At 46.1% G+C, this 21,586-nt stretch overlaps 1 long non-coding RNA gene across 6 annotated transcripts in view; it reads right to left on the minus strand.

Annotated features, from left to right (window-relative positions):
* Positions 1–21,586, minus strand: part of LOC141585190 (uncharacterized) — a 71,658-nt gene that overhangs the window by 18,291 nt on the left and 31,781 nt on the right. The window contains exons 6-7 of one of the 6 annotated variants that reach the window (XR_012518590.1): positions 14,574–14,611; positions 4,133–7,794 (exon numbers count right to left, since the gene is read on the minus strand). This is a non-coding gene — a long non-coding RNA (uncharacterized LOC141585190). The other 5 variants (XR_012518592.1, XR_012518586.1, XR_012518589.1 and 2 more) reach the window with 5 other exon arrangements.

Genomic DNA, 21,586 nt, shown 5'->3' on the forward strand with positions numbered 1-21,586 from the left:
TAATTGCATCAAATCTGAAGAAGCAGATCCATCTCTAAAAAGAGCAGTGGGAGGGAATTGCGCTGCTCTTTTCAGAGATGAGAATTGAGAGAAATAGGGCAGAGAGATGAAAATGTAATGTTGAAAAATTCATGCTAGAGGAAGCACGTGCTGGCCCTCCCCTGCTCTCCCTCCCATCTGGTAAGCTTCTGGCAGAGGCCTGGCTTTCCAGGCACATAAGAAGACCACGGGCGGTTCGGCCAAGTCGGTCTGAGGGTGACCTGAGAGCTGGCGGGGGCCTGGGGAGCGCCCATGGGCGTGCAGGGAGAGACCTAGCACTTTGCTTCCAGGGGCCTGGGTTTATTGAGGAGTAGGCGGGCAGTAAGAAGGCAGGGGTGGGAGAGGAGGTGTCCTCCCCATCTACAGCAAGAGCTGCCCCTCTACGCCACCTCCCGTCACTCCTGATGAAGTCAGGCCTTAGCAGACACTGCTGTCCACAGAGTCCAGGTCCCGTGTGTTTAGGAATCCTGGGAGGCAGGGCTCGACCTGGGCCAGGCCAGCGGCTGGCCTCGCTGCCCTTCGTTGAGCACTGTGTGCTCTGAGCCTAGGGCGGGAGAGTTGAGGGAGCCTGGCTCTAGTGGCCCGAAAAGGCCCGGTCTCATTCCCAGCCCTAGTCTCTGACTCCCCTCGGAAAGCACTGCAGAGGCTGCGCGGCCTGCTGAACGCTGCGCGCTGGTGTGCACGCGAGCCTGCCTGCGATTCCCGGCCAGGGCCCCGGCTCTCCTGCGCAGCGGCGGCGCCGACTGCTCGACCGCGACCCCTGGCGGCAGCTGGAGGCACTCGCTGCAGAGCTTCAAAAGCGAATGGGCTGGACGGGAAGTCGAGGGAGTATTTTAAAAAAAAAAAAAAAAAAAAAAAAAAAAAAAAAAACGGGGTAAGAGCTATGCACCCCCAGATGGTGCAGGGTGGGAGGTGGAGAATGAAGGGGAAGCCAATTTTGCTTTCTTATAATATAAACAGGAAGGAAGGGAACAATCTGTTGGGGAGGGTGGGGGCTGATGGAGGGTAATGGGAGGGGGAAGGTGGAAATTTGAAAATCTGTTTATAGTTGGAACTGAATCTGTTTAATATGATGCTTACACAAAATAAGACTTAGAAGTTTTTCTCTGCTCTGAACCCTGTTTCCCTCATCTTCATTTTAAGCAGCAGAAGACCCTGACCTGTTTTTTCTCTTTCATACTCCCAAACCAGGCTGTTTTCAAAGAGGCATTCATTCGAAGACATAAAACATGCTTTGGCTTCCTCCAGTGCCTTCAGTGAGCCTGAGTCCCAAGAGTCAATATAATACCAGAGATAAGAACCTGGACATCGGAGAGGGACAGTGTAAATTCAGTACATGTCTGTACATTAGCTGTGTGACCTTGAGCAATTTGCTCAGCCTCTCTGAACCTTCTTTTCCGTGTTCAAAAAACAAAATGTAAATAAAATGCACTTCTAAGATTGTGATGATAAAGAAAATCCTGCCTCATCTCTAACACCAGGACAAAGAAGCTGTCTGTTGTGGTTCTGTGTTCCCTTCCCTGGCAGGACGACAGACTCAGTTTAATAATAGATCAAGTGCCTATGAGCAGAAAGGGGATGAGTCCCCCGGGACTTTCCCTGACTCCTTCCCTTTCTCTCCCATCAGTTCACAAGGTCCTCTAGCCCATGTCTGCCATGCAACCCAACCAGGCAACACCCACAAAATGCTACGTGTGGTATAGCTGTGTTTAGTGTGCAAGGGGCTTCTTGGCACAGAGCTGATCTTAGCTGAGGGTGGAGTATGACTTGAGTCTACAGATCAAGGTCCTCCTTGGTGCCAGCACTGCAAATATGCAATGCTTCGATATGTGGCCCGCTAGTGGCGCCCAAGATGAAGAGTTTCTCCAGGCAGCCCCTCCTGCTAAGGAGCGTAGTGTAGCTGGAGAGGTGCAACATACACACAGAAAAACCTAAATAATAAGTCATGATTCTAGATAGTATGTGTAAAGAAAGGGCCAGCTGAGAGGCTCACAGAGCACTACCGGAGATCAGAGGATAGGAAAATTCCCAAACCAAAGTTGAGAGCTCACCTGAGCCCCAAGAGTTCCAGAAAGTGGTCCTGGTGCTGTGATGAATTAGGTGAGCTCTTCCCTCTAATTCAGGATGCAGCACTGGAAGAGCATATCACAAAGTGTACCATCCACGAGGGGGAAGGAGAACATATTCAACACATCTGAATCCTCAAAGGTAATAGGCTCTTGAAGACGCCGGACCATCTTTAGCCCAGGATCCTGGGGCTTATGGCAGGGAATGACTCTCATCCAAAGACTTTACCACGGAACCTGTGACTACTCAGTGACCATCTTCTGGAGGACAAAACTGATTTGCAATTAAGTTCCTAGGGATGAACAAGAGGAGAGAAGACAGGGACCTGGTTATTCATGATTTTTTTGTTTGTTTTTTTGAGATTGAGTCTTGCTCTGTCAGCCAGGCTGGAGTGCAGTGGTGCAATCTCTGCAATATCCACCTCCCTGGTTCAAGCAATTCTCCTGCCTCAACCTCCCAAGTATCTGGGATTACAGGCATGAGCCACCACACCTGGCTAACTTTTTATTTTTAGTAGAGATGGAGTTTCTCCATGTTGGCCAGGCTGGTCTCAAACTCCTGACCTCAGATGATCCAGCCACCTCGGCCTCCCAAAGTGCTGGGATTACAGGTGTGAGCCACCGCACCCGGCCACAATTTTTTTTAACCCATTTATTCATCAATTTACTCACATAATTATCTATCCATCCATGTATCCATTCAGTCTTTCATTCACTCCCTAGATTTTTTTTTTCTTTTCTTTCTTTTTTTTTTTTTTTTTTTTTTTTTTTGAGACGGAGTTTCACTCTTGTTACCCAGGCTGGAGTGCAATGGCACGATCTCGGCTCACCGCAACCTCCGCCTCCTGGGTTCAGGCAATTCTTCTGCCTCAGCTTCCTGAGTAACTCAGATTACAGGCACGTGCCACCATGCCCAGCTGATTTTTTGTATTTTTAGTAGAGACGGGGTTTCACCATGTTGACCAGGATGATCTCAATCTCTTGACCTCGTGATCCACCCGTCTTGGCCTCCCAAAGTGCTGGGATTACAGGCGTGAGCCACTGCACCCGGCTCACTCCCTAGATATTTTACGTAGCAATTGTTACATGCCCAGCCCTGTGTCCTGTGCTATGAGAATTACAATTGTGTACCTCTTTTCCTTCCACCCTAAGGAAGATTCTATAGTCTTCTATTCAGTGTTGAAGATTCTCCTCTTCCGTCCCACCCCATCTGGGGGAGCAGATGTCCTATGACATTCATACGGCTTATTCTGCTGCAGGAACAGGGCCCTAACGGCACTGATCTCACTGCTCTCATCAGCAAACCCTCTCATACTAAACCTAACTGTTTAGACATGATAGATCCATCCACCCACTTCCCAAAGGGACAAAGAAGACTAGGACTCAATGTTCTGGCCCCTTAGAATCAAATACAAATATGTCAAGCTTTGCCTCATGTGTGCCTCTGACGACTGACCTGTGAGCTGGTTCCAGTCTCCGCCTCGCATGGGCCCCCTCCCTGGGTGTTCACCTCGAATCCTTCCAGTCGCCTTTCTTCCTCGCCTGCTGCCTCTCACTCCCACCCCCTGCCTTTGTGGGATTTGTGATAATCTATGCTCTTTAAAATATTTTCTGGAGTGTATTTGTGTGTCTTTAGTGGTGGTGGAATGCTGTATAATTATCTCCCGATTCATCAGGCTCCTTAACAGGCAAATGCCTCCTTTTTCCAATAAGTTTCTCTGGCTGAGGCACCAATAGGCCTTGTTGCTACGGAAACCAGAACGTTTCTTTCCCTATTTTAATGGTATGTTGCAAGCGCGGCGTGCATGTGCATGCACACATATGGTGGCTGCTCGATTTTTCCAGCTCTTTCTTCCTTCCCTACCTCTGCCGACCTGTCAGGCATTTTCCCGACCTCACAGGTTTCAGGACGTCCCCCTCATCCACAGCCCCTGCTTGCCCCCTTCCTGCCTTTCACTGTGCCTCCACCTCCCCCTACCCTTCCATCTGGTGTTCTCAGCTGTTTAAAAAAAAAAAAATACCAGTTGGCTTTGCATGAAATCTAAAAGAGAGAGAGTGAAATAAAAGGTAATTGTGGAAACAAAGCGCTGCAAAAGGCTTTGACCAGACAGGTGTTTCCTGCTGGAAGGCTGGTGGCTTCACTTGGCCATTTTCCTAGCACATGGGGCTGCTTGAGAGAAGGAGGAGAAAGGATGGAGAGAGAGCAGCTCGGAGCAAGAGTGAAGAGAGAGCATACCCCTCAGCACCATCTGCTGCTGCTGCTCCTGGGCACGGAGGAACTTATCTCCACCCAAGTCCCTGGGTTTGGTTCAAGGACTATTGGAGGAGGGGAAGGCTCTGTTGAAATGTATTTGCTTATTCAACAAACATTTACTGAACACTTAGCATATGCCAGGCATTGTTCTAGGCACTAGGGGTATACTGAGGGTTCCCATCCTCTGGGGGATATGCTGAGAGTTCCTGTCCTCTGGGGGATGTGCTGAGGGTTCCTGTCCTCTGGGGGATGTGCTGAGGGTTCCTGTCCAAGCCTTGCTCACAGGCAGTTGCCAAGGCAGCATGGTAAGTGGTGAGAGGCACAGTGACATTTGGGCTCTGGAATGAGGCAAGCCTAAGCTTGAACCCCAGGCCACCCTTTTTTAGCCATGACCTTGGGTACATGACTAAAGCTCTAAAGCTTAGTTTCCTTATCCCTAAAAGTAGCGTTATAATAAAGTTGTTTCTGAAGATCAAATAAAATAATGAGTTTTTATTAGCACTATCAACACATGTCAGTTGCCATTGTCTTTTTCACTATTATTACCATTGCTAGGGTCTTAAGGGGCTCATGATAACATTCAATCTACCCACAGACACAGGCAAGGCATCCCCAAGAAGGGTTTGACCAGACATTTTCCAAGTGGGAAAAGTGGGAAAAGCATTCCAGTCAGAGGGCACAGCACGTGCGAAGGCCTGCAGTGTAGACAAGGGAGTGTGTCTGCGGCTGCAGCGTCCCTTGTGCCTGTCTGGGACTGGGGACATGGTGGACTCCAGCTGGGCTGTGAGGACACTGATGGCTGTGGGGTAGGGATTGAAACGGACCCTCCAGTTATGGGAGTACACAGGAGGCTTTTAGGTTTAAGAGAAGCACAGGCAGACACACTCTTTAGAGAGAAGAGTTTTTCCTTGTGATACACAAAATGCCAAAATTCTGGGGCTTCTGAACCTCCACTGGCTTTAAGAGTCAGTGATGCCGGGGATCCTGGCCAGCTGCAGGTAGTGAGTGATCTCTTCCTCCGCTTTGCCCCATGCTCCCAGGGCATTTCAGACCACGTGCAGCTAGGCAAAAGGCTATCAGATTCCGGGAACTCTGTCTGTGTCTACTTGAACTAGGCTGGAGGTACAAGACCCTGAAGTCTCTTCCAGCTCTTGATAACATGACTATAATTTGAGAGGTTTAAAGGAATGGTTGGTTGGCACTGATGGTGGAGTGGTTGGCAAGGAAAGAAAATTGTGTGTGCAGAGTGGCATGACAGCTGGAGGGACAGCAGAGATGCTGGAGCAGACGTGTGAGGTAGAGAGACCAGGCATGCTGGGAGCAGGAGCTGGAGCTGGAGGGAAGAGGAGAGGAGTGAGCGCAGAGGCTCTGGGGCTCGCAGGCTAATTCTGTTGTGCTTGGAGGTTGGGGAAAAATCAGCAAGTCAAGAGTATGATTGGGTGCTCTGGGTTTGGCCTTATTAAAAAGGAAACGGCAGCACAGTGAGAGCTGCTTTGGCTCATGTGGCACGTTCACCCTCCGCTCTCAACACTGAGCTAGCATTCTTGAATGTTACAATCTAAAAGGATTCCAAATGTTTATTTACCTAGTGTTTAAAGTAAGACAACGGCACCTCTAAAAACAAGTAGAAAGGAAATCAGAGCTGATCAAAGGTAGCAAGGCAGTGGTCAAACACATGCCTGCAGCTTCCCATCTCCTATCCACGGCCACGTGCCTGCAGCAGGGTCAGTGCAGGCTACTGTGAGCACTTATATGTTGGCATGTTCCTTTTCTCTTAAGAATTCACAGGAAAGGAGATTCCCCCACCCCCAACTGATTGATTTGTATTCTCCTTTTTCAAAACGATTAGAATGGATTACTTACACAATTAGAAAAAAAAACACATTTATACAGTTTAATAAATTTGACAAAGCTTTAAAATATATATATATATATATGTAAAACATTTTTTAAGTAAGAAAAAGTTAGAGGAGAATGGGGAGAAACATAAGCCCTATCGTGTGCAAGGCAATCTCTTCATTTCTGTCATCTTGCCCGGACCTCACAACACCCACGTGATATAAAGATTCTTATGCCCTTTTACACACAAGGAAATTGAAATTAAGGTCAGTCGAGAAATTTGCCAAAGGTCAGACATCTAATCAGTGGTGGGGCCCATAGTCACGTTCTTGTGCATCTGACTTCAAAGCCACAGAGCCGCCATTTATACTCACGAACAGAAGAAGGAGAGGACCATTCTTTGAGAAGTAGTAACATTGCCTTTTGACACAGATTCACTTAACGCTTTTATCTCTGGGTCCTCCCCTCCAGAACCTGGGGGGTTACCCAGTCACTTCACCTTGTACCCTCATTCTCCAAATTTTCCCAGGCTCCAAAAGTACTTCTCTCTCTTTTCCCTGCTCATCTGAATTCCAGTTCTGCCTACTTACAGCTCTGAATCCCAGTGGTTAAAAAGTAAGCAAACTCATTTAATTGTCACAAGAGTGGGAGGATCTGTCGGCTGTATTTTTATTCTCCCAGACGTGTTTGCTTCATCAAAACTGATAGAACCAAATGACTGTGATTGATGAAGCCAAAGACAGTGAGACAAAACAAAACAATTAAATTTCAGGTAGGGGAAAGGGAGAGGATTTTGGATCCAGTGAGGGTTTTAAAACAGCTTTATTGAGGTACAATTGACACACAATAAACCACTCTATTTAAAATGTGCAATATGATAGGTTTTGGCATGTGTAGACATCCACGAATCATCACTGCACTTAAGATGATAATAAACTTACCTGTCATCCCCAAAATGTAACTCTTGTGGGGCAAGTAAGTTTTTGAAATCCCTTAAATTAGTTGGGCATGGTGGCATACGCCTGTAGTCCCAGCTACTAGGGAGGCTGAGGCAGGAGAATTGCTTGAACCTGGGAGGCAGAGGTTGCAGTGAGCTGAGGTCACGCCACTGCATTCCAGCCTGGCGCCTGGTGACAGAGTGAGAACCCTGTCTCAAAAAAAAAAAAAAAAAAAAAAGTGAAATCCCTTAAATTGGGCTAGTTGTGAGCAATGTGACTTTGTGGATAAGGGTGGCTTCCATAAACATAGTGGGGCCCAATGACATTTTTGTTTACTAAATGCAGCACTAAAACCAAGTGATTTTTGAAACTTGTTCATAACACTGAAAATAATTCTGAGGAAAAAAAATATCAGGCTGCAGACCTATTTGCAAACAAAAATCATGTGAGGATGTTAATCTCCAGAAAATCTGATAGCATATTCTACACAAGTCCTGATCAGGAAGATATGTTTGCAATTAACATGAGGAAAATATACATTGGAAAATTCCAGCAGAAGTGAGTCCGTCCAGGCCCACGAACCACAACAGCAGATGTCACAGCTCACATCCAATGGGGCCAAAGAGGCAAAGCCAAGGAGACTTGTCATTTCGGACAACTGCAAAGAGACAAAATGTGGGATTGGATTGGGCAAAGTTAAGTTACAGACTGGAGAATGACCTCTGGCTAGGTCCTTCTTTATTTTGGCATCCTTAATGCCTAGATTTCCTAGTACACAGGCCTGGAAGATACAGGGCTATCTATTTGAAGTGAAATGCTCTCAGATTTCTCATACAAATGGGAGTTCTTAATGCAGCTACTCATGGAAACTCCACCACTCTAGAGGTGAGCAGATAAGAGGCTGCAAATGAGAAAAGCTCTCACGAGGATCTCCTGGCGTTCTGAAGACTGTGCATGGATTGCCCACTACATTCTAGACAGTGTGTGAGGTTATGGTTTGTTGGCAGAGATAGCTGAGCACAGGCAGGAGATGGAGGCTATGAAGGAGAAGAATGAACAACACAGCAGCATCCAAGCGGAGCACCTGACCTAGCCTGAGGAGTCCAGGAGGCTCTGCAGAAGCCACAACCTCCAAGCCACTGCACAGCTTCATGAGGCAGTGCGATTTCCGGCTTGGTTGTTATGTATTTTGTACAACACCAAGCTCAACCCACTTAGCTTCCTCATCCTTAAAAACGGCCCACTTCAGGAACTAATAACCAATCTCAGAAAAATCAATCTTATCCTGGAGTGAAATGCAACCTTAAATATATGCCTACAGAAGAACACATGGGGCATGAACATGCGAGCCACTACCGAGCCTAAAGATTCATGGAGAGTAAGGGTTTCTCGGTAAAATATTTCTGCTTCAAGTGCTTGTTTTTATCATGGCACCGATAAAGTATCTCTTAACATACATTCAGAGACTGCTTTGTGAAGAAGAGAGAGAAAGAAAAGGGTAAAGAAAACAGAAAAAAGGACAGAGATATTAGGATGAGAATCAGAGAGAGAGAGAATACAGAATTGAAATGGTGAGTAGAATACGGAGGAGAAGGAGAGTTTGAGAGAGGAAAGGGCAGATTGGAGGATGAGGGTTAAGAGAGAGAGACCAGAAAAGGCTGAAAGAGAAGGAAGGAAACAAGAAACATAAAATGGAAGCATCTGTTTCATGAATACACTTTAGGAGGGAAAACAAGACAAAGAACAAAAGACTTGGGGGTGTGAGTGAGCGAAGGATGGAGAAATCAGCACCCAAGGGAGCCATCTACTGCCCCCAGGGAGAAGCGAAAAGCAGAGGGAAAAGGAGGACTTGCGGATGCCGGCTCACACCGGTGCAGCTCGGGGCCAGTGCCCACTCTCACATTTGAAACTCTGGGCAAATCAGACACAGCCACTTGTGTCCCAAGCGCCGCAGTGAAAATGTTCCTGAAGACATCTCTCTCTGTCCTTCACCAATTCCCAGCATGTCCTTGAGTATTTAAGACCAGATGGCCAAAAAAGAACAGGGGCTCTGGGCAGCCTTCAGGGGTGGCCCTCTGACACTACAGTGAAATCTCTGCCCCAGCAGCTTTCATCCCATAAGGCCCTTCCAATATCTGAAACAAGTACCTAATGAAGACCTTTCAAGTGCCCCATGGTGGAAGGACTAACTGCCTTTGTCATCAGATATCCTCCAGGTACTCATATCTTGAGACAGCAAATGTTTCTTTTTAAGAATGTTTAGCTTTTTTCATTTACTATTTCCTTGGCCTATTTTCTTTTCAGTAGAAGGCATGAAAGGTATTCCCTGAATGATGAGGTTTATCCAAGAATGTTTGTGCTGACGTGGCCATCCTGCTCCCCACAGTGGAGAATTCGTATCTCTAAATCATCAGTTCAGACACAAGACTAATAGCAAGAGGAGAGCCATATGGCAGTGTTTGAACAGGAAGCTAATATGGCCACTGTCATTAAATCGAGGACACTAACAGAACTAACCAAATTTACCAGCTATCATGATGTCATTGTTGATCAAATCCAAGGGAACTCAAGAGAAAACTCAAGACCTTTGATCCTCCTCATTCTGCCTCCAGGGAGAATGGTAAACATCAAAGATAACATTAAGTCCCCATGGTCACATTAGCTAGGTCATCATTTCGGGAGACGGAACTCTCCGTGGACAGAGAAGAGGAGGGGTCATTTCTGCTATTCACCCAGTTTATTCCTTTGGTTTCATCTCTTCCTAAGAGTGATTAAGACAATACCTGGGGCTGCCTTCTCTCCAGGACTGTCTACCCTTTGAAAGACCAGATGAGATCCAAGCCATCTCAGAGGAAAGGGGTAAGTAAGCTTAGTTGATTAAGAATCACAACAGTGGCTGGAGTAGTTAGGGAGATAAGATGGCTTAGCCGGCTGGCTAATGGCCACCATAGGCCCTCACCCAGATACTACTGTGCTTTATGGTACCTCAGTGGTCTCTGGGGAGATATTTCATCTGGTGGGATGATGATAACTCACGGGGTTATGGAAAAACAGACTCCACCTGTTGGGTTGACTTCTTTTGTCTTGGCCCTGTTTGCTAAGCAGAGTCCACAAGAGGTCAGGACCAAACAGATCAGGTTGGAGAACTCCAAGTTCCCTTCATGTTAAGCTATGACTGGGCGGGAGGAGACTTAGGTCCCAAGGAACCCGTAAGTATCAAGTAAACAGAGGAGCAAAGAGTTGGGGTTTTTGGTTGTCGTTTGTTTGTTTGTTTGTTTGTTTTTGAGAGACAGAGTCTCTCTGTTGCCCAGGTTGGAGCACCAGGGTGCAGTCATGGCTCACTGCAACCTCAAGCTCTTTTGGGCTCAGTGATCCTCCCATCTCAGCTTCTGAGTAGCTGCGACTACTCAGGCATGAGCCATCAAGCTTGGCTGAGCAAAGAGTATTAACTCCAAGACACAAATTGAAGCCTGAATTCTATTATAGCCTTCATGACAAAAATTTATTTTTAATTAATAATCCGTCAAATGCCTTCTAGATATTTCCTCAAATTAATAGTCTATTGAGTGTCTGCGAGATACTTTATGGACATTATATCATTTAGTATTTACTAGAATTCTACAAGATAGGTATTATTACCCTCCATTGACAGGTGAGAAAACTAAAGCTGGGAATTTGAATAGCCTGTCCCAGTTCTTATAGCTAGCAAGGTTGAGCTGGGTCTGTCTGATTCTAGCATATGACTGCCACACTGCCTCTCTTGAAGAAGATCACATAGCATGACTGAGCCTGTCACCTAGGTCCCAGAGCATCTCCCCCACCACCCCATACAGCTGCACACACTTCTGAGGCTCACTGGGGGAGTTTTTCCCAGTCTGGTGTGCACTGCCTGGGAAAATGAGACAGGATTGGGAGTAATTGTGACATGACATGGTCTGGAATGAGGGGCAGATGGAGCTTGAGTGCTTGGAAACCCTTTGGGTTCCAATTTCAGGAGAAGGTGACATGGCCATCTGAATGATTTCCAGTGTGCTTTGGCAGAGAAGACAAGGAAGCAGGGTAACAGCCATGGGTGATGTGGTTGGCAACAGCTGAAGCTGAAAATCACCCCCAGCCTACAGTCGTAAGTTACCATTCTCGACGCGATGGGCCCTGAGGCCTGGAATCAAGAGGCGTTATAAGGAGAGGATAGAAAGACACGGTCACAGGGACCATCTCTGTGGAAAAGAATCCTAACCGTGACCAACACAGGCCCACCAACATTCCAGACCTTTCAGAAGTGGTTGCACTGGAGGCAAACTGAGAGAGAGATTGAACTGGGAGGTCTTCGGAAGGCCTGGCTCCTGGTCCCAAATTCTACCCCTAACTAGATGTGTGACCCTAAGGAAATCACTCACTCTCTCACAGGCTTGAGCAAGGGAGTTTAGTCCCTTGTAATTCTGAAATATTTTTATTCTAATCTGAGTTGTTAAATACTGTATCTCAAGACATCCTCTCTGTAGAAATAAAAAAGATACTTCTCGTAAGAAATAGAATGCAGAAAGTACAGCTCAAAGACAGGCACAGATTGGTGTCTAGCTTGCCATCTCAAGGGCATTTGGTCTGAATTTGTGTCCCCACTCAAATCTCATGTCAACTCTCATGTCAAATCCCCAGTGTTGGAGGAAGGTCCTGGTGGGAACTGACTGGATCACGGGGGCAGATCACCCCCTTGCTGTTCTCATGACAGTGAGTGAGTTCTCATGAGACCTGGTTGTTTAAACGTGTGCAGCACCTCCCCCGCTCTCTCTTCCTCCTTCTCCAGCCTTGTAACATATGTCTGCTTCCGCTTTGCCTTCTGTAAAGCTTGTAAGTTTCCTGAGGCTTCCCCAGCCATGCTTCTTGTGCAGGCTGCAGAACTCTGAGTCAATTAAACCTCTCTTCTTTATAAATGACCCAGTTGCAGGTAGTTCTTTATAGCAGTGTGAGAATGGCCTCATACAGGCATAAGAAATGGGTAATGGGTCACTTTTTTCCTCCTCCTGCACATCAGCCAAGGTGCCTTTAGCTGCAAGTAAGAAGACACCCTGATTCAACTGGCTTAACAATATGGAAAAGTACATCATAAGAAGTCCAGAATTGTGAGTTCATCCCAAGTTCTTTCTGACTTTCCCTCTGCCATCCTCCAGGTACAGCTTTGTCCTAAGATGCAGGTTCCCTGTAGAGTTACAAAGATGGCTACTAGGTTTCCAGGTGTTATTTCCAGACAATACAATGTCTAATTGAAGAAGAAAGTCAGTCTCTTCCCAAGCATTTCTTTGTTAAGCACAAAGAAGCCTCTTCCAGAAGCCCTTTCACATCTCATTATCCAAAACTGGTTTACATGCTGATCACCACCAAATCCCAAGTATGACGAGTGATGCCACCGTGACTGACTCTTTACTATTCCAGGTTACCTGAGAAGCTGAGGAGAGCTAGACACCTGATCGAAGCCAGGCTCCATCCTCAGAAAAGAGCTGAAGGTAGCTGTGGAGCTGATGACTGTGGCAAAGACTGCAATTTGTCTCCCAATACCCACTCTCTCTTCTTCCCTAGTAATGTAAACCCTAGTGTTTAGCTAGACAGTGTGCCACCTGGAATAAAGATTCCATTTCTCTGCTTTACATTTTCACCACTATATGTGGCTAGGTGACTAAAACTGACCAATGAGATATAAGCAGAGGAGCTATGTGGAACTTCTGAACTGCTGATTCAAGGGAGATAAACCTGCCTACTGTCTTCTTCCACTTTCCCCCTGCAGCCTAAATGTGGTGGCTGCATCTCCACAAGCCATCTTGGGCCATGAATCAGTCTTAAGGATGGAAAACATCCAAGGATAGTGAAGCAGAAAGACGAAGGAGCCAGAGGCCCTGATGGCCCCAGAACCACCCCACCTGCCCTAGACTGCCAATCTCCTACTTTCATGTGAGAGAATAAGCTCATGTGTGCTTATGCCTTTATTTATTTGGCCTGTTCCTTACCACTAGCACAATTCCAAACTGATACTGCAACCTGCAGTGAATCCTACACCCCAGGAGCTAGATTCCCTAGGTTAGTTAACTTTACTCTCTCATTTGGGAAATGCATGAAGACAAGATCAGGCAATGAGAAGTTTTAGCATTAAACCAATCTGAGTGTGAAACCTGACTTTGCCACCTCCAGGTTGTGGGACCACTGGCAAGCGACTCATCTTCTTCGAGCTTTGTTTCAGCATCTGTAAAATGGAGCTGTCTGTTCCTACCTTAAAGCATTACGTGAGAGTTCAGAAAGAAGGCCTTTGCAGAGCACCTTGTGCTGCAATTGATATAACATATGCAGAATAAGTGGTTCTAAATATTTTAGAAAAATCTTAGAATTGTAAAGACTTAGAAATCACATAGCCCAAAGTATGCCCTCTTCTTTTTTGTCAAAGAAGAAACTGAGGCCCAGAGAAGTGAAATCAGGTTCCCAAGGGATCTCTGAGGTGCCCTGTTGGAAGACACATTTGCCATGATTGCTCACCACAAAGGGTACTTTTATCATCCCGTACCCGGCATCACATCCACATTGCCCATTGTCCCGGTGCTCCAGGACTCCTCCTGACACCCCGTTTAGTCGCTGATGAAAGACAGATGCTCAGCCCTGAGCACCATGCACGGAGATGGTGTTCTTTTTCTGTACTGATATCATCAGTCACATCATGTGGTACTACTTTAATTGCTGTCCTATTTTTGGAAAAATAGATGGCTAAACATAAGCAATTTTTTTCTTAGCATTTTTTTTTGGTTACTGAAGCAAAGTACTCAGTAAATAAGAACTGATTTGCATGACATTTTGCATGAATAGCGATGTTGAATGAACAAGGTAACAGACTTTGAACTTTTGTAGACATTCTATTCAGTTTTTCAATGATTTTTTGTTGTTGTTGTTAATTCCCAGTAGATTTCCACTGACAGTAAAATCAACCACAATTTGTGAGGCCTCTGGTGGCTACAATGGTAAAACACAAAAGCAATGATAAGCCTGCGTGTGTTTGTCTAGCTAAATGAAATGTGCCTTTATTCATGTACATTGGGCTATGCAGGTTTCCAAGAAGTGGGACCCTGGTTGTGCTCTGAACCCCAGCGAGTGTCAGAGTCTGGGGCATTATCAGAGTCTTGCTGGGAGCCACAGAGAACTCACGGTGTGCTTTTCTGGGTTGGAAGTGGTCAAAACAACACCCACAGAAATCCAAGAGTCTCTGCAAAGGCCAAAGAACTACAAATCTTATATTCTAGAGGTAGTAATGTAGTCCAATTCTGGCTTATATACTAAATAGATAGCAAGCTGCACACTAAAATAACTAAACAAAAGACTTCTGGTGTCTCTCCCCCAAGCACAATCAGAATGCTCAACCTCCCAAGAAACTTGCCTGTGTAACTGTTTGTTCGCATAACTCACCTCAGGGCATAATTGTAGAGCACAGCAATGGTGAATGACTAGGAGAGAACAAATAGAATATAATAATAATTCTACCCTGGATTTAAATAATGCTTTTCCTTCCTAGAGCGCTAAGTGCTTTCACATAGATTAGAAGGTAAGGGTGGATATTATTATTCCTGTTTGTAGATAAGGAAATAGAGCCAGAGAGATACGCTGTTTGTCCAAAGACTCACAATAAAAGCCTGTTCGAGGTGAATGATCATCTTTGACATGACATGTGCCACCCTCTCATTTTTCAGTTGAAGAAGCTCAAGTCGGGATGGTGACATGGTTTTTCCAAGACTGTGTCATTTGTGACCACATAATAACACACCTAACCCTTCATGGAGCAGAAGACAAACCCCAAAGCCCATGACAACTTGGGATGTAAGCTGTTCCCATCTGCAAGCCCCACTTCTCCAGGAACACAGCACCAATACTGAGACTTCCCAGCCAGGATTCAAGAGTCTTGCTTCCCCAGGGTCACCAGGGTCATGGCCAGAGACAACATCTGCTTGTAGAATCCCAGGGAGTTTTATTGACTTCACAAGGAAGATAAGCAGCACCACCACTCACATACTCCCAGGAGAGGAAACGTTCTCACAATTCATAGAAATCCCTCTCCATATTGTAACAGTGCTCAAGTTTCCTCCCAACTCCTCTTCATCATCATCAGAGTTGCCCACATTCCATCATAATAAAAGGGAGTTTTACCAAGAATATGGAAATGGGTGCTTGCCCTCAAGAATCCTCACCCCTAAGGGTGTCACCCTCTTTCCTTGGCTTTGATACACAGCCATACGTAGCCCTAGGCAACTGGCCCCAGCAGGCTCTGGGACTCCCCCGATGGTTTGGCTCCAAGGGCATGTCTGGTGAGACACCACGCAGCAGTGGTCAGGGCACTGTTTCTGGGCTCTTGGGCTGTAAGAGGCCAGAGCTAGAAGCTGTCAGAGGTGAGAAGTCACAGGCCAGGGAAGAACAGGCAATGTGCTACAAGAGAAGGGAGCGGGGCTGCGGCGCCTTCTCGCTGGGCAACTGCTGTGTTAACAGTAGGCAAGGGTTTGAACATAGGCTCTAGTCACACAGAGTCCATCTATCCCGCCGCCTCTCGTCCTCCTGGCCGGACTGTCTTGGCCTCGCTCTCTTTCTCAATCTCCCCCAGCTGTAGACTGACTCTTCCCTGGAGCAATTGCCTCCATCTCCGGCAAGCTGCTACCATTAAGAAAAGGGACATGGATGAACCTGGAAACCATCATTCTCAGCAAACTGACACAAGAGCAGAAAATCAAACACCATATATTCTCACTCATAGGCGGGTGTTGAACAATGAGAACACATGGACACAGAGAGGGGAGCACTACACACTGGGGTCCGGTGGGGGAAAATGGGGGAGGGGTGGGGGGTGGGGAGGTGGGAAGAGATAGCATGGGGAGAAATGACAGATACAGGTGAGGGGACGGAAGGCAGCAAACCACACTGCCATGTGTGTACCTATGCAACAATCTTGCATGTTCATCACATATACCCCAAAACCTAAAATGCAATTTTAAAAAATAAATAAATAAATAAATAAATAAAAAAGAAAAGTGGGAAACACTTGCTCTGCCTGTCCCCAGCCCCTTGCCCAGGCACCCTCACTTACGACCCCCTTATTTAGCCAAAACCCATTTCTCCTGCTTATAAGAAAAAGGAGGGGTGTTTTTGAGATTACACACCAGGCCCTTCCTCTCAGATATAAATGCTCTTCCCAAGATCCCACATCCTTACATCAAGAGTAGATCCTGCTTAGCAGAAATGGGGATGATAAAGAATTTCAGTTCTAAATCACAGTATGTTCTAAGATACAAGGGCGTGCGTGACATCACCAATAATTCAGATATTAGATAAATATTTAGCAGACAAGAGCCACTGTCCTGAGGAACAAAGGGGAAAAGGAATGATGAGAGGCAGGGAGTTTGTCACTGAATTTCTTTCCCTCTTCCACTGGTGCTCAGTTCAGCTCACCCCAGTTTTATACCTATGTCCTCCCTTAAGCCTCACCAATAAGCTGTTTTTCACACCTCCTCAGATATTCAGCTTTGTGGGGTGCCCTTCAGGCTCTGAGGTTCAGTGACGGCTGCAGCAGTTGTGCCCAGATCTCCCCGTCACATCCCACCTTCTGGTCCTCAGTTCTGGGTTTCTTAGGAATTTCGCATCCAGGCAGAGAGTTCTCCAGATCTCTGCTTCTCCTTCCTCTCCCCGCTGTGGTCCATGCTGAGGCTGTTTCACTGCTTATTGGCACTTCCGATGGGGGATATGAAGGAGTCGATGTGAAAATCTGATTAGTCATTTTGGTTATTTTTTCTGGACGTTGTAGCAAAAGATGGGTTGCAAAAGAAGGAAAAGCTGTTCGCTATTGAAATCTGTGGGTTTCAATTAATCTTATCCCTCCCAGGTAATTGAGAATTGACAGTAATGTTAGTTTCTTTGCAACCTTCTTTATATTTCTTTTTTTCATTTCTGATACCATCTTCACGCTGCATTGACCAAGGCCCATAAACAATTTGTGCCTTTGTCAGAACCAAAAGCTCAAAGCTTGGCAAGTGAGCCCACGACGGAAGAACTCAAAGGTCTCGGGGGTCCCAGGGCAGTGAAACTCACCTCCCCCTCTCCACGGTGCTCTCTTTGTGCCCAGGTGTGTCCACATCGGTGCCAGGTCATTCCAGCCTGCCAGGTCCCACCCCTCTTGCCCAAGCTCATGCTGCTCCTCCTCCACCAGGTCAGACTTTCCTCTCTTGCCTCTGAGCTCAACTCACCCTCTCCAGCTCTTACTGCTTTCTTCCTCCTGGGCTCCCGCCTGAAATACCTAAGCCTTTCCAGAACCCAGATCTTCAAGGTTTAGCTCAAGTCCAGGAGCACCTCAAAGACCTCACGGCAAAGCCAGGCAGAGTTGCTCAGCACCCTCCACCACAACCGCACCCAGTCCTCTGGGTGTATAATATGGGTGTGTCCAGTTGCTCCTAGAGCCTACATAGGCACCGAAGGCAAGGAGGGCAGCAGCCGTGTGTCCTGGGGCCAGGCCCACTTGGCTTCCAACCCAGGTCCTGCCACTGCTTAGCTCTGTCCACAGGTGGAGTCTGCCTCAGTTTCCTCATCCGTAAAATGAGACTGAAAATAGAATCTACTTCCTTGACTTCTTGTGAAACCCAAGTGAGTTGATGAAAGTACAGCACTTGGCACAGGTCCCAGCAAGAAATCAATTCTGGGTGTTTGATAATGATCACCACGGTTAGCAGCCTGGGCCAGCCCCAGGAGGGCCTCTGGTGCTACAACTTTGCCCGAAGAGCCCCAAGGCTGCGACGCTTCTACCTAGGTGCTTACGGGGATTTTTAGTAAAACATCTCTTCCAGTTTCTCCACGGATTCCTCTTTCTCCCCTGCAAGATGCAGAGATGCGTTCTGGGGAGTCAGGAGCCACTTCCTGGCCATTGGCCCAATGAGCACTCAGCGATCCAGGCCCCTGCTGCTCCTGGTCTAGCTCACCAGCGGCTCCCTCTTCCCCTGGGATGAATTCCTCCCCGACGATCCTCCATTCGTATGCAAATAGCTGCTAGGAGCTCTGGCTCACCGAGTTTCTTGACATTCCCAAACAAGTCTGAATGCTCTTAGACAGAAAGCGGGTGTCTCCTCCCACCTTAATTACAATTAGAATGAAATTATGTTCACTTCAAAATTAACAATTCACACTTTTGCAACCATCAGAACTCCGACCACCGCCACCGCTCGGGTCCTCCCTCCCCTTCTCCTCCCCGCCGCCTCCTCTCCCTTTGTCCTGTGACTCAGCTCCCTGCTTCCCTGCCCTGACTTCCCCCGCCCTTCCAGGTTTTGCAGGCAGCGCCATCTGCTGGGCGCAGGCTCAGCTGCACCTTCCCCTCCCGGCGGGGCACGCGGGTGCCAGGAGCTGGCCTGAGAGAGGTGGCTCCTCCCCAACTGGTAGCATTGAACTTGCTGGGTAATTCTGCCACGGTTCTGCAGTGGTTAATATTTTAGTTTCAAAAAAACAAGGAGAACATTGTAAGAGAAGAGTGAAGGCCCAAAGATAAACAAGACCTATAAATTAGGGAAAATAAATTCAATCTTAGACACTCTTTTTGCCTTAGAAATGTGAAGCGTTAGCAGTGATGACTGCACCTTTACATTTCCTTTTTCTTCTTTGTTTTTCTTTTAAGCAACCTTTCGTGGGAACCTGTCAGCATCATAATTTTATATAATAGTAAACCTTTTGCCTTGGTATAAAAATAGAGACCCTTCCTAAGTAAAAGAGACAAAAAGACAAAAATCCTACTGGTGATATCTTCTAGAAGTAGACGTGGGTTTCTCTCCCAGTGAGAAGGTCTAGTTATTGTAGAAAAGACATTTATAGACAATGGATTCCTTTTTCACTGGGTCCCAAGGCGGAGGACGGGGGGCAGGGGAAACAAGACTGGTATCCCAGCTACTCTGTTAACTTAAAATCCCTATTTAAGAGTAACTCACCCAGCAATCCCATTACTGGGTATATATCCAGAGGATTATAAATCATTCTACTATAAGGACGCATGCACACGAATATTCACTGCAGCACTCTTTACAATAGCAAAGACCTGAACCAACCTAAATGCCCATCGATGATAGACTAAACAAGGAAAATATGGCACATATATACCATGGAATATTATGCAGCCATAAAAAACTATGAGTTTGTGTCCTTCGTAGGGACATGCATGAACCTGGAAACCATCACTCTCAGCAAACTGACACAAGAACAGAAAATCAAACACCGCATGTTCTCACTCATACGTGGGTGTTGAACAGTGAGAACACATGGACACAGGGAGGGGAGCATCACACACTGGAGTCTGTCAAGGGGAAATCAGGGAGGGACAGCAGAGGGTGGGGAGCTGGGGAGAGATAGCATGGAGAGAAATGCCAGATATAGGTGATGGGGAGGAAGGCAGCAATCACACTGCTATGTGTGTATCTATGCAACAATCTTGCATGTTCTTCACATGTACCCCAAAATCTAAAATGCAATTAAAAGAAAAAAGAAAAAAAAAAAGTAACTCACCTAAGGAACGTGCTTTTTTTCTAAAGACATTCCTAGTTGCAGTTTTTCTCTTAGTGGTGTTGAATTTATTATTTGTTGAATGCTATGCTTTGTATGTGATTATATTATAGGTGATTTTAAGTCATCAAAATAATAAAACAAGCTAACAGTTACTGAGCGCTTACTATAATACATAATTGTAAAATCTGTATATGTCTTAGTTTATTTAATCCTTCTGACTGAAGATAGTGGAACTACTGTCATCTCCATTTTAAAGGCAGGGGATACAGACAGAAAGCACGCGTCTCCTCCCACCTTAAGTACAATTTAAACCGAGATACAGACAGAATTAATAGTCCAAACCCAGCTTGCACAGAATATCTGAAGCTGGTTAAATGGCCCCAGGAGGTGAGTTTACCCATTGCTATACTCTACCTTATAATAGATTAACATCTCCAAGGTGACACATGTGTGAAAATAAAGGAACCATTCTAACTCCACAGCTCTGTTAAATTAAGTTCGGCCTAAAGCTGCCTCTGTACATATTTTAAGTTTGGTCTAAATTTGCCTTTGACTCACATGAAGCCCTTTGCTAATTGCCTGAACCTGGGCATGATTCTTGCATTCTGAAAGCTGTTTTCTTTTAAAAACAATCATATGAGAACAACAATCATAATTACAAAAGGAGACATTCTTTGTACATAATGAACTGTTACCTAACTTGGTGTGGATACGTGAACATACTGTAAGCTACTCTTGTGAGAAGTAACTAAGTCTCAGCCAACCACAGGCAGCCAGCTGTTCAAAGGTTCAAATCAGGCAAATGCCCAGCTGTAACCAATCCAGCTGTTTCTGGCCTCACTTCCGTTGTATGGCACTTTCCTTTTTCTGTGCATACCGGGAGTCGCTCTGAACCTATTCTGGTTCTGAGAGCTGCCCAATTCACGAATCTTTCTTTGCCCAATTAAACTCTGTTAAATTTGTCTAAAGTGTTTTCTTTCCACAGCTCCTTCTGCTCCTTGACTTTTCTATTGATCGATCCACCTAGGCATCCACAAGCTTTATCCTAATCCTAAACATGTGAGTTAAGCAGATGAATAAATATATACATAGGGAAGAGAAACAGAGAGAGAGATAGAGAGAGAAACCTTGTGTGCATATAGAGACAGAGGCAGAGAGCATGTGTGTGTGTGTCTATATACAGAGAGGGAGGGAGAACATGTGAGGCAAGGGACAGGCAATAAATGAGATTTTGACTCAGGGTTCTTAACCTTGAGTGTGTGGGGTCCATGAACATGCTAGGATTATTTGCAAAGTGTCACATTTATATGCATTTTTCTGGGGAAAGAGCCCTTAACTATCTTCAGATCCTCAAAAGTGCCCGTGTTCCTGAGAAGATTAAGAATCACTCATTTCAGTAGAGAATAAAACAGTACACACACCAGCTATCTTTTTCTTTCGTGTGAGACCACTGCCTACACAATCGACATCCTCCCTTTTGTCAAAAAGTGGAAGAAGACAAATAAGAAGGCCAGGTCACCAAGAGACATTAAGAGTATCTTTGGAACTCACTGACACATTCTCGTTACTTTCAATAGTTAATGCACAATATACCAGATGTTAATCATGGTAAGGGGGCCAGGCGCAGTGGCTCACACCTGTAATCTCAGCACTTCAGGAGGCCAAGGTGGAAGGATCACCAACCTGACCAACACGGTGAAACCCTGTTTCTACTAAAAACACAAAAATTAGCCCAGTGTCATGGCAGGCATCTGTAATCCCAGCTGCTGCTCGGGAGGATGAGGCATGAGAATTACTTGAACTCAGTGGGCGGAAGTTGCAGTGAGATGAGATAGCGCCACTGTACTCCAGCCTGGGCAACAGAGCAAGACCCTGTCTCAAAACCAACAAACAAACAAATATGGTTA

This window comes from Saimiri boliviensis, chromosome 7, assembly GCF_048565385.1.
Source record: "Saimiri boliviensis isolate mSaiBol1 chromosome 7, mSaiBol1.pri, whole genome shotgun sequence".
Taxonomy (NCBI): Eukaryota; Metazoa; Chordata; class Mammalia; order Primates; family Cebidae; genus Saimiri; species Saimiri boliviensis.